Source organism: Aedes albopictus, chromosome 3 (genome assembly GCF_035046485.1).
Source record: "Aedes albopictus strain Foshan chromosome 3, AalbF5, whole genome shotgun sequence".
Classification (NCBI taxonomy): domain Eukaryota; kingdom Metazoa; phylum Arthropoda; class Insecta; order Diptera; family Culicidae; genus Aedes; species Aedes albopictus.
In genome coordinates, this window is record NC_085138.1 from 127,791,669 (window position 1) to 127,804,029 (window position 12,361).

The following is a 12,361-nucleotide window of genomic DNA, read 5'->3' on the forward strand; positions in this document are numbered from 1 at the left end:
GTTTCCTAGATAGAAATTCCCCTTACGAAAGTAAGGTTCTTGGACCAAGGCTACTTGGGCTGACCCATTTTGCATAAGTCTGCAAAGATTGATTGTTGCTGTTCTTTTATGCTGAAGATTGATCTGAGCTATCCTTACCGTAGCCACCACCCAAACTAGGTAAGATTGAACTCTTCGCAATAACAGCACAACAAACAGAACAGCAGCAATAAAACCAGATCGGTATCGATTGGAAAACGCCAAAGGCGAGGATACACAGAATACTCTGTGTAAATCGCATAATGCGAAACCATATATGTGAACATTTAAACTAATTAACAACATCATCATAATCCCGCCCTTATTTAGCCTCAAGTGAGACTAAAGAAGGGCAGCCGATTGTCTCGGAGAAACACAAGGTCCACTGCACCATTGCTCCGGTTAGCGCAGTAAGGGCAACATACTGTGGAGGGCGCCCTGGTACTCCGCAGGCTCCGTTTGCGGTTAGGTTTTTATTAGACCCCCCTAGCCATTCATTCCTAAGCACGGCAAGCATGAAGCCGCATCACACCATGAATTAGGGGTCACCTGTTGGTGGATTCTTACCACCGGAACAGGCGGTCCGTAGTGCTATTCTTAGCCAATTGAGACAATCGCTACCGACACTACACAGCTATCTAGGCCGATCGAGTAAAAAGTTAATATTGATGATCAACTTCATACGGGCCCGAACAGCCGGTTAGGCGACAATGGCGCCTTTCACGTCAGGCTGCAGGTCAATGTGAGAAAGCGGAAGGAAGTGATGATTGCAATCGTTTGTATCCTCATCAGGTGTGCGTCTGCGCACGTTCATGCGGATGTCGAAGTGTTGGTGGGATATGATTGGCAGTGAGTTCACACATTGGTGCGTGGATGCCAGGCGATTAAAGATGAAAGATTAGTGTGTTCATTACAGCTCGCTTGATTGCTTAACTCATAGGCGTTATCTGATGGATTTACACTGTGCTGTGAAAGTTGGAAGAGAGGGAAACGGCTTTTTCAACTTCAACCCGTTTCTGTTCTAGCGATATGTTCACATTGTAGTTGAGTTGTATATGTCGAGAGGAGTATAGAAAGATACAAAGTAGGAGGAAAGGGACGGTCCAGGGATTGAACCCAGGACCTTCTGCATATGAATCAGAAGCGGGAGCCACTAGACCACCAAGCCCCTTTTAATTTTTTGCAGTTCTATAATAACTCACACCAAATTCAAAACCAAGTGTCATAAATTTCTACAAAGTTCTTGTTTCCACTTGCTGCCTGCATTGCAATACATGTTCACAGCAAAGCGTATTGCGTGGTCTCCCCAAGTTTACTTTTATTAGTATGAATATGACAGACAAGCATACCAGCTCACAGAGGGAGAATTTACTCCAATAAACAGCAATTATGCTTGCAACGTTCGTTTGTCTTTTGTCATATGCAATGTACGCCTTCTTCTGTTTGGAATTCATTGTGTCGCGCATTTCAGTTAATATCATTCATTTTAATTAAAATACCGCATGACGGTCGCGTTTCACTGTCTGTCTGGCGAGTGCATTAAGTTTCTCATGGTGGAACGTTCCTCAAGATCTGTTGAAATGTTGTGCTGTATGCATAAAAAAATGGCTTTTCTCAAAAGTTTTGCATTTGATACGTGTGGGATGACGTGTGGTGACACACATTTCGCTGACTTATTTCCATACACAGTTTGTTAATGAGCTGTTAAACGATAAATCATTCAAACGAATCTGTTTTAATTACTCGACAATCTTTCCGAACATCAAAGCGAGCAAGAAACCGATCCGGATGCCCCGATTGTTAACCATTAAACGTCATCAGCTCGTGAATCGTCGTCACTCGATCTCCTGTCGCAGTTGCCGCGTCCCACGTTGACACTTCCCATCACAAACCGCCAGTTCCCCCCATCAGTCACAGTCAGTTACTTCTTCCTGGGGATCGGAGGGCATCTTGAAAGAGAGCAAAACACGAATAAAAACATTTGATTTACGATCAGTTAGTGCCCCGAAACCGACGGCCGCGGAGGGCCAAAAATGGCCATGAAAAGCCCGCGACCGAACTGCGGTATGGCCGGCCTGTCACGTTCGGTCGCCAGTCCATAAATTCGGTAGCTTTACGGCTTGCGGCATCGTCGGCAGCATATAAGCTAAACACCAACAGCCCGGACGTATAAGTGGAGCGGCTTGTGATTGTATGGGATCAGGGCAATTTCTGGGTCTGGTGGGGATTCCATTCCGGCAAATGGGTATAAGCAATTTTGAAACCAGATATTTTGTTTCGGTAATTTTGTTAAATTAGCTTATGTCTGGACACACTTTTATAGAATCCACGGTTTGCATATGGGCGACCTGTGTGGGATAATTAAACGTAATGTTTGCTTATATGCTTAGAAACAATGGTTCTTGTGTTGTTTTCGAAATAGATCTCTCTGACAATGGTGTAACATCTATTTTTTTACTGGTAATAAAAGACCTATTTTAAATATTCACATAATTTTCTAGTAGGTATAGAAAGACAGAGATACTTATGTGAAAACGGCAGCAATTTCAAGATGTTTTGGTTAGGTCCTTTTGTAGACTTAATGGAGAATACTCCTTCAAACCATTAGGGATGTCACGGTTAAAAACGCTTCCGTTGCCCTTTCTTTGCAACAATGCTTCCATGAGTCATCGGACACGCCACACAAGTGGCGCAGAGAGTGATCCAACGCGCAGACATCGCAGACAAACGAAGCGACAATAATTGAGTTGTCAGATAACAACGCTATCTTCAGACGCCGTTTTGTCGGCAGTTACATTTTTATTACGTCTAATTTTATGAAAAGAAAGGTCTAAAAACATCAGCTGACAATTTAATGAGTCATCTTCGGAAAAAAAACAAGTTACTTGAAATCCTTTTTCTTTGCGCTTCGAGTTCTCTTATCGCGACACCTTTTAGTGACGAAACATTCTTCGAAGCAACCTCGTGATCGAAGAATGGCGTCACAACTGTAATTGAACACATTCCTCGAATGATGTCAACTGACTGCCCAGACAGCTGATGCAGCAGTTTTTTTTTTCTTAGTAGTTCAATAGTAAATATACGTCTATGCATAATACTGCTGTGGTGCTGCCGTAACTAATTGTTTAACCTTCCCTGTGCAGTAGGATCATTTCTGACACAAACCGTACACTACATCACCGAACTTTTCTCAACGTGATGTATTAGGAAGGTTAATGCAGCAAAGTGTTGAAGCGAAGACAAAAATGTAACAGTGTCACATGTAGTATTGTTTTGTCTGTTCGCTTAATAATCTTTCAAATGGAAATTTGATTGCAACATCTCTACTCCTACTACGGTCTACTAATCTGGAATATCCGAGAAAAACCTTTTTTTAGACCCACACACTTCTTTTTAACAGTTTGCATATTTACTCGAAGCAAACTCTCTTTAAGATCCGTGCATCCATTGTTCGTATGGTAATTAACCACATGTCTGACGACGATACGTCACTTCTTTCGCTGTTTGTTTTGCTTACCTACTTTTTTCACTTCACAGAATTGGAGAAATCACCCGTCCAAGTCCAAGATTGTGGCGTTTTCTAAGATTTATGACATTGTTCCATTTGCTCACGTTTGTCTCACTAAATCACATCGGCTCTATGTGCCGATGCTGAACCATTTTTATAACCTACAGTTCACAACCCACGAAAGTGTTTCCAGATCCCCCACTCTATATTGAATTAAATTGTTTTGTTGTCGCATTACACAACAGCGGCAGCGACGGCTACCCACACTGATAACCTCTGGAAATCACAGCCCGCCCTAATGCGGGCGCAGACTTCCGATCAGCGCAGGGCAAATGACATCATGCGTTTTATGAACACACTAATGTCAGAATAACCTTAAACGTTGATTGTGCAGGGTACGGTAGTGGCTAATGCATCATCATCATCGTCATCACCAGTCGCATCGCAATGAAGGCCTGGGGGATGGCGGACTTGGGGCTATAAATCAAATCTGTTATCAAGTGCCTCTGGTTAACGTGTGCTTTTGATTGAATTATATGAGGTCCGCTGTTATGGGCCGACAAAAAAGAACCATCCAGCGTCACGTTTAATCATAAATGGACTCACGAACTTGACGAAAGTTTGGCCTTTGTTTCTGCAATATTTGTTGCTTCCTTCAGCGAAAGCTGTTGGGAATCTCCCATTCATGCGCTCTTTTTTATGCTTGAAGTAAATGAAATATTATTTCCCAGAGCAGATATTTTTTTTCTACCACCACGCTAACGCCGCTCAGCACTAAAGTGCATAATTTCCAGACTACACCAAAAATGTGTAACCCTTGCAATCTGCGGCAATCTAACTAGGTTTACTAGTGACCTTGGAGAGCAAAAAAAAAATCAACATTTCGCATCTAGACGAGTCTACGAGCTGTTTTTTGTGAATGTGTAACTGTTACACATTTTTGTGTGGTCTGGAAATTCTAGGTACTGAGTGGTTTTAGCGTGCAATAGATCTGGCAGAACGATGATATTATAATAAATTGAGGAAATATATTTCAGTGTTGGTGTTTAGAACGTCATGGATTTTAAACCTTCCAAAAATCAGTTTCTTTTTAGTTTTACCAAAATGCCAAATATGCCAAACTAAGGCGATTTTAAAACAATGACAGGAGAGCTTTGAGTAACATATCGATTCCATTTTCACACTTTCTGTAAACGAGACCAAAATCTAAAGTTGAAACAGTTGATTACATTCATGGACATTCCTACAATGATTCTCAAGAAAATGTTATGGATCCTTTGGAAGAAAATATGGATCCTTTGGAAGATATTAGTGAGATTTTAGGCCAATTTCAGTGAAATGGAGATACTTTAACATTTTAATATTATCTTCATTGCTGTTTGGATTTCTTTCGTAAATTCGTAAGTTTTTTGTGATTCCTCATGAAGTGCCTTCTAGTTCAGATCAATCACGGAGGAGCAACCATTGACATGTATAGTCAGAATTGATCGTTTTTTTTTTTTTGATCGATTCCTCATGAAGTGCCTTCTGGCATTCCTTCAGGAGCTTCCCGAGAATTTATTCCGTTCACCGGGAAGTCCTCCAAGAGTTTCCCAATAATTAATCTAAGTGTTCTGCAGGCATTCCTCCAGAAGCACCCTGGGATTTTCTTTAGAAGTTTCCAGGCAATTTCTACAGAAGCCCCCGAGAGTTAATCTTGGAGTTCCCATGCATTTCCTCCTGGGTTTCCCGGGATTTCCTTTAGGAGTTCCACGAAAATTTCTCCAGACCCCTCCGAGAATTTCTCCAGGAATTACCCGGGAATCCCTCCATAGCTTCCCCACGAATACTACGGGAATTCTTTTACAAGCTTCCGAAGAACATTTCTGATATCACCCCTCTAGAATTTCCCTGGGAATTTCTCCATGATTTGATAGGGAATAGCTACCTAAATTATAAAAAAAAAATTCTCCAGAACATCCATGAAATTATTTCAGGAGTTCCCCAAGAAGTCCTCCAGCAAAAATGCATGGTTCTCTCAGGATTTCCCTGGATATTCTCCCGAAATTCCTAAAGAAGCTCCTCTGATTTATATTCAAGAGTGCCCAAAAAAAAATGCGGGAATTCCTCCAGACGATCCTCGGGAATCCATCCTGGAGTTCCTTGGAAATTCCTCCATGAGCTTCCTACACGAGGTTCTCCGAAATTCCTCCAGAAGTTCCTCAGTAATTCCCCTAGGAGTTAATCAGTAATTCCTTCAGGAGTATCTCGGGAACTCCTCCAAGAAATCCTCGGAAATTCCTCCTGGAGATCATCGGGAATTTATACAGGAATTTCTTGGGAATTCCTATAGGTTTTCCTCGGGAATTCCTGCAGGACTTCTTTGGGAATTCTTCCAGAAATGTCTTGGGAATTCCTCCAGGAGTTCCCCTGATATTCATTGTGAAGTTCGTCGAGATTTCTTCCACGAGCTCCTTGGACATTCCCCCAGGAGATCTTCGGGAATCCCTGCAGGAGTTTCTCTGGAATTCTTCTATATGGCCATTGGGAATTCCCCCAAGAGATCCTCGGAAATGCCTCCATCAGCTCTTCAGGAATCCCTGCAGAAGTTTCCAGGAAATTTCTACAGAAGTACTCGAGAGTTTGTCCCAGGAAGTACCTTAAGAAGTTTCATAGAAATTTTACCACCAGTCCCCGACAATTTATCCAGGAATTTCCCGGAAATCATCCTTTAGATGATTCCGAAAAATTACTGCAGCATTTGTGGTAGAATCCCTCCAGCACGTTCCTAGGAATTTATCAATGGTTTCCCTGGAAATCATCACAAAAAATATACGAAAATTCCATCCAGAATTTCCACGAAACATACTTCAGAAGTTCATCAAGAAGTCCTTAAGCAATGCATGGTTCTCTCCAGGATTTCCCTATTATTTTTCCATGGTTTTCCCAAAAACCCCTAAAGAAGTTCCTCGGATTTGTTTCCTCGAGTTCCACAAAGAAAACATAAAATTCCTCCAGGAGTTTCTCGGTTATTTCTCCGGGAGTTTCTCGGAAATTTGATCAGAATATTCTCGGGAATACCTCCAAAAGATCCCCGGGAAGTCATCTTGGAGTTTCTCGAGAATCCTCTAGAACTCCTCCATGAGCTCCTCTAGTATTCCTCTAGGAGGTCCTTGGAAATTGCTTCAGGAGTTCCTCTGCGATTCCTCCAATAGATCCTAGGAAAATCCTCCTGGAGATCCTAGGACATTCCTCCAGGAGATCATCGGAAATTTCTCAAGAAGATTTTCGGGAATTCCTCCTGGAGATCGTCGGGAATTTCACCAAGAAGTCCTTCAGCAATAATGCATGGTTCTCTCCAGTATTTCCCCTTTTTCCATGTTTTTCCCAAAAACCCCTAAAGAAGTTCCTCGGATTTATTTCCTCGAATTCCACAAAAAATCATAAAATTCCTCCAGGAGTTTCTCGGATATTCCTCCGGGAATTTCTCGGAAATTCCATCAGAATATTCTCGGGAATACCTCCAAAAGATCCTCGGGAAGTCATCTTGGAGTTTCTCGAGAATCCTCTAGAATTCCTCCATGAGCTCCTCTGGTATTCCTTTAGGAGGTCCTTGGAAATTCCTTCAGAAGTTCCTCTGCGATTCCTCCAATAGATCCTAGGAAAATCTTCCTGGAAATCCTAGGGTATTCCTCCAGGAGATCATCGGAAATTTCTCAAGAAGATCCTCGGGAATTCCTCCAGGAGATCGTCGGGAATTTCTCCAGGAGTTCCTCAGGAATGCCTCCATCAGCTCTTCAGGAATCCCTGCTGAAGTTTCCAGGAAATTTCTACAAAAGTACCCGAGAGTTTATCTTTGAGCTCCTAGAGAATTCCTTTAGGAGTTCCATAGAAATTGGTGGAGATCTCCGAGAATTTTTCCAGGAATTTCCCGGGAATCCTTCCATAGCTTCCTCACGAACACCACATGAATTCCTATAGATGCTTTCGAAAAATTCCTGCAGCATTTGTGCTAGAATCCCTCCAGCATGTCCCTAGGAATTTATCAAAGGTTTTCCTGGAAATCATCACATAAATAATACGAAAAATCCATCCAAAATTTCCTCGAATTCCTTCAGAATATTCTCGGGAATACCTCCAGAAGATCCTCTGGAAATCATCCTGGAGTTCCTCGGGAATTGTTCCAGGAGTTACTTTAGAATTCCTCCATGAGTTCCTCTGGCATTCCTTCAGGAGGTCCTCGGGAATTCCTTCTGGAGTTCCTCTGAAATTCTCCCAGAAGACCCTGAGGAAATCCTCCTGAAGATCCTCGGGAATTCCACCAAGAGATCATCGGGAATTCCTTCAGAAGGTCCTCGGGAATTCCTTATGAATTCCTCCAGAAGTTTTTCGGGAACTCCATATGTTTCGCGAGCATTCATCCAGGAATTCCTCAGATTTCTCAGTAATTCCTCCAGGAGTTCCTCCAGGAAATCTTTGGAAATTCTTCCAGGAAATCTTCGAAAATTCATCCAGCAGATCCTCGGGAACCCCTGCAGAGGGCCCTCGAAAAATCCTTGGTGATCCTCCAGGAAATCCGCGAGAATTCCTCCAGGAGATCCTCGGCAATTCTTCCAAGAGTTTTACGGAACTTCTCCAGGAGAACCTCGATAATTCCTCTACGAGATCCTCAGAAAGTCGTACAGGAGATCCTCCAGAAGTTTTCGGGAATCCCTTCTGGAATTTCTTGAAGATTTTCTCTGACATACCTCCAGGAGTTCTTGAGATTTCCTTCAGTAGTTCCTCGGCAATTCCCTCTTGGGTTCCTCGGGAATTCCTCCAGGAGTAAAGTGTTTCTCGGTACCCCCCAAAAGAAAATTCTTTCGGAGTTCCTCAATTTTTTTGTTCGGGTTCCTCGGGAATTTCTCTAGGTTCCCCGGAAACCTCTTCAGGAGTTTCCCGTGATTTTCCCAGGATTTCCTGAAGTTATCCATAGAAGGCGTGAGCCTCGTAGCCATGCGGTTAGGGGCACCAAGCTTCTAATCGTACCATGTTATGGGGTGAGGGTTCGATTCCTGCTCCGGGCGATGAAACTTTTCGCAGAGAATAGTTTCTTCTCCGTATCCACTGATGCATGATCCGTGTGTCCGTTGTCTAGTGTTGAGTTTCATTCAGTCTGTACAGTCACTGGCTGAAGACGGTGTCCGTGTCTTTTCAAACATCCAGTTGAACTTCTGATAAACTCCTATAACATTTCTTGAGAATCTCCTGGGGGTATTCACGCGAAAATGCTAGAGGGATTCTCGAGGAACTCCTGGAGCTCCTAGAAAAATTCCCCAGGAACTTCTTTGGAAATTCCCGAGAAAGAATTACAAAAGGAACTCTTAATTACTCAGAAAACTACAGAAGGAATTCCTGAGGAACTCCTGAAGAAATTCTCAGCAAACTCCAAGTGGAATTCTTGTAATAGTCCTGGAGGAATTCCTTAACCCTCTAATACCCAAATTTTTGATTTTGATCTAAATATCATTTTTCGTCATCTAAAATCGATTTAAACACGTTTTGGAAGATGATTCTTTTTAATTATCGATTTCGTGAATTTCAGTTTTTGATTTTTATAATTTTTATTTTTGAACATCCCCACACTTTTATATTTTTCCTGGAAGCCAATTTGGGGAACGGATTTTTTGAGATAAAAATATTTTGAGATTTTATGATTATTGTTGAAATATTATTATTTAATTTTTTTTTCACAGAAAATTTTATTTTCCGTGTAATTTTAAGGAAAATAATTCGCTTCCCTTAAACTATTAAACAAGGATAGAATGATTTGGGAAAAATTTAAAATATGTTAATTATAGCGATTCAATACAAAATAAACAATGACTTCTAAAAGGTGATTAAAACATCAATTTTTCATTTTTAAAAAATGTGAATACGCTTTGAAATGCACCAAAAACCATTTTGAGATATACAAAACATTCCTAAATATCAGCCAAAAATATAAAAAAAAAATGATTTTCGACGAAACAAAAATTACAAAAATGCTCAAACTATACCCTGTCTAAAGGCAAGATTGGGTATTAGAGGGTTAAGAACACCTAAAGAAATTCCCGAGGAACTCCTTGAAGAATTCCCGAGGAACTCCTGGAGATATTCCCGAAGAACTCTTGGAAGAATGCTTGAAGAGCTGCAGGAGGATTTCCCGATGAACTTCAAGAGGAATACCCGAGAATACCCTGGAAGGATTCCCGAGGAAATCCGAGGTACACCTGGAGGAATTCGCTAGGAATTCCTGGAGAAATTCCCGAGAATCTCCTAGAGGAATTCCTGGAGAAATTCCCGAGAATCTCCTACAGGAATTACCAAGGAACTCCTGAAGGAATTCAAACGGAACTCCTGCAGAAACTCCCGGGAAACTCCTGGAGGAATTTCCGAGGAACACCTGGAAGAATTCCGGAGAAACTCTTGAAGGAATTCCTGATGAAATCCTGATGGAATTCCTGTGGGATTCCCGAAGGGATTCCTGAAGGACTACTGGAGAAATATTAACAAGCTTTTGTGGACAAATCTTCTGACAAATCTGCGGGAAATTCTGAACGCAGCCCTGTTTGAAATTCAAACGATGTTCTGGTAAGAATTTAAAAAAAAGTATCGGTAATACTTTTAGAAAGAACCTGGCATAAAACAAAATCCTTGAATGAAATGAAAAATAATATTTACAAATAGCTGTTCTGCAAGTTTTCTTGAAGAATTTATGGAATGTGTTGGTTGTTTTCTAAAAAAAATATTTTCTTTAAATAATTGCTGATCTTTTTTGAACTTTTTCTTAGAAGCGGCTACGCGGTCTATTAATAATAAAACGATGTTTATCAATTGCCCAACGTTTCGACAGGGGATGAGTGTCTTTATCAGGTTTTTTTTTTGTATAATCCATGATATTTTTTACATGAAACCGGTTATTGGTTTCCCAGTATCTTCGCACAAAATGTTCTACTCTAGTATAGTTAGTCTTGTTAGAGATCACTGTCATTTGAACCTTTTCGTCGATATTCGGCCTCCTTTGTCTCCGACATTCGCCACACAAGCAATCAAACTACTGTACGAAACAAAAATGTCAAACGAATGCACTTCATCACGATAGCGTTTTCGGGAGACGGTTCGGCTTTTGTTATTCCTGTCTTCTTCCATAATGAGAGCTGTGTTGGCCAAATGCGTGTCGTATTCAATGCAACATGCAAGAATAAATTAATACTAGCAGTCATAATTGGAATTGGCTGTAAATCTATGCGAAACGCTAGAATTAGACAAATGTCATCGTGTCAGACGACATTGATTTAACGCTTTCTTATGTTTATTGAACGTCGTTTCATCGCTCGTGTTGTGTGTAAGAGGTAACGGTAGCGCACGAATGTAGCAAAGAAAGCTGACACCCGACTGCGGCAACGAAATGAAGGTTGTGAAAAGTGTCGAATGTTTTCAAGACTGAGTATTGTATACACATATACAGCAATTTGTTTGATGAATCCTGAAAAATGTTAAATTCAACTACTTCCTGGAAAAACTTGTAATTAGAAGGCACGAAATGTTGCTAATTGACAAATTGAGAGATGAAATTTGTGAAAAAATCGCGTTCTGGGGGGATTTGAACCGACGACTCCGTATTCGCTAGACCGGCGCTTTAACCAACTAAGCCACAGAACAGGTAATGGTTCTGCGGAATAGAAAGCCAAACTGAAGCCGCACCGTGAACACTTCTATTTCACAAAAACACTAGCAAAACAAACTGCCTAGTGGCTAGGTATGTGGAGTACGAGAGTAAGTCTCGGCTTCATGAAAATAATTCGCTCTCACTTGTAGTTAGTGGGCACAAACAGGAGTGTGTTGTGGATTGGCATCTAAGCCGGAAAGAGAGATAAGTTTGTGAAATAGGAGTGGTCACGGTGCGACTTCGGAGTCAGTTTGGCTTTCTATTCCGCAGAACCATTACCTGTTCTGTGGCTTAGTTGGTTAAAGCGCCGGTCTAGCGAATACGGAGTCGTGGGTTCGATTCCCACCAGAACGCGTTTTTTCACAAATTTCATCTCTCAATTTGTCAAGTAGCAACATTTTGTGCCTTCTAATTACAAGTTTTTCCAGTATGTTTCAGACATAGGGTAGCGAACCACTTGGGCAGCGGCCGGTATTTTGGGCACTCTTCGCTATAACTCAGTCAATTCCAAACCAATTAACTTGAAATTTTGTACACGGCTAGATACTATACGTATCTCATCGCGTTCTAAAAATTGTGTCAATTGATTCAGAATTGGCTGAGTTATAGCAGAAAAGTGCCCAAAATAGGACCCCTGCCGAGATGGTTCCACTTCATTACCAGCAAATCTGGTCAAGTGCCAGTAAAATGGGCAATATGTGTCATTGCCAACTACTTCCATTGTACTATGTTCACACTACTAATGCTTGTATCAAAGCGGAGATGTATTGCAAGCATTATAGTGAGAAGTTCTACTGTGCAGTGTAAATTAACATTGCTGTGGATATCAGAAACTTATGTCCGCATTTTTTTTTTATAAAACAGCAAACAAATGGAAAGGAACACTCTATAATAAATAATAACAATTCAAGACCAACAATTGAAAAGGCCTCATCAACATTGCGTAAACAAACATGTTTCCGTCGACTTGAGGCCTTCTGAGCTCCACCCACACACCTAACCATCACTAACAGAAAGCGCAAACATCAAGCTTTCTGTTGATGGTGGTGAGATGCGTGGGTGGAGCTCAGAAGGCCTCAAGTCGACGGAAACATGTTTGTTTACGCAATGTTGATGAGGCCTTTTCAATTGTTGGTCTTGAATTATCATGGTTTCATGCCAAAGAT

At 41.4% G+C, this 12,361-nt stretch overlaps 1 protein-coding gene across 6 annotated transcripts in view; it reads left to right on the forward strand.

Moving 5' to 3' along the window:
- The window catches only part of LOC115269272 (regulator of G-protein signaling loco), a 176,738-nt gene that overhangs the window by 142,253 nt on the left and 22,124 nt on the right, over positions 1 to 12,361 (forward strand). The gene's annotated exons all lie outside the window — the stretch shown is intronic.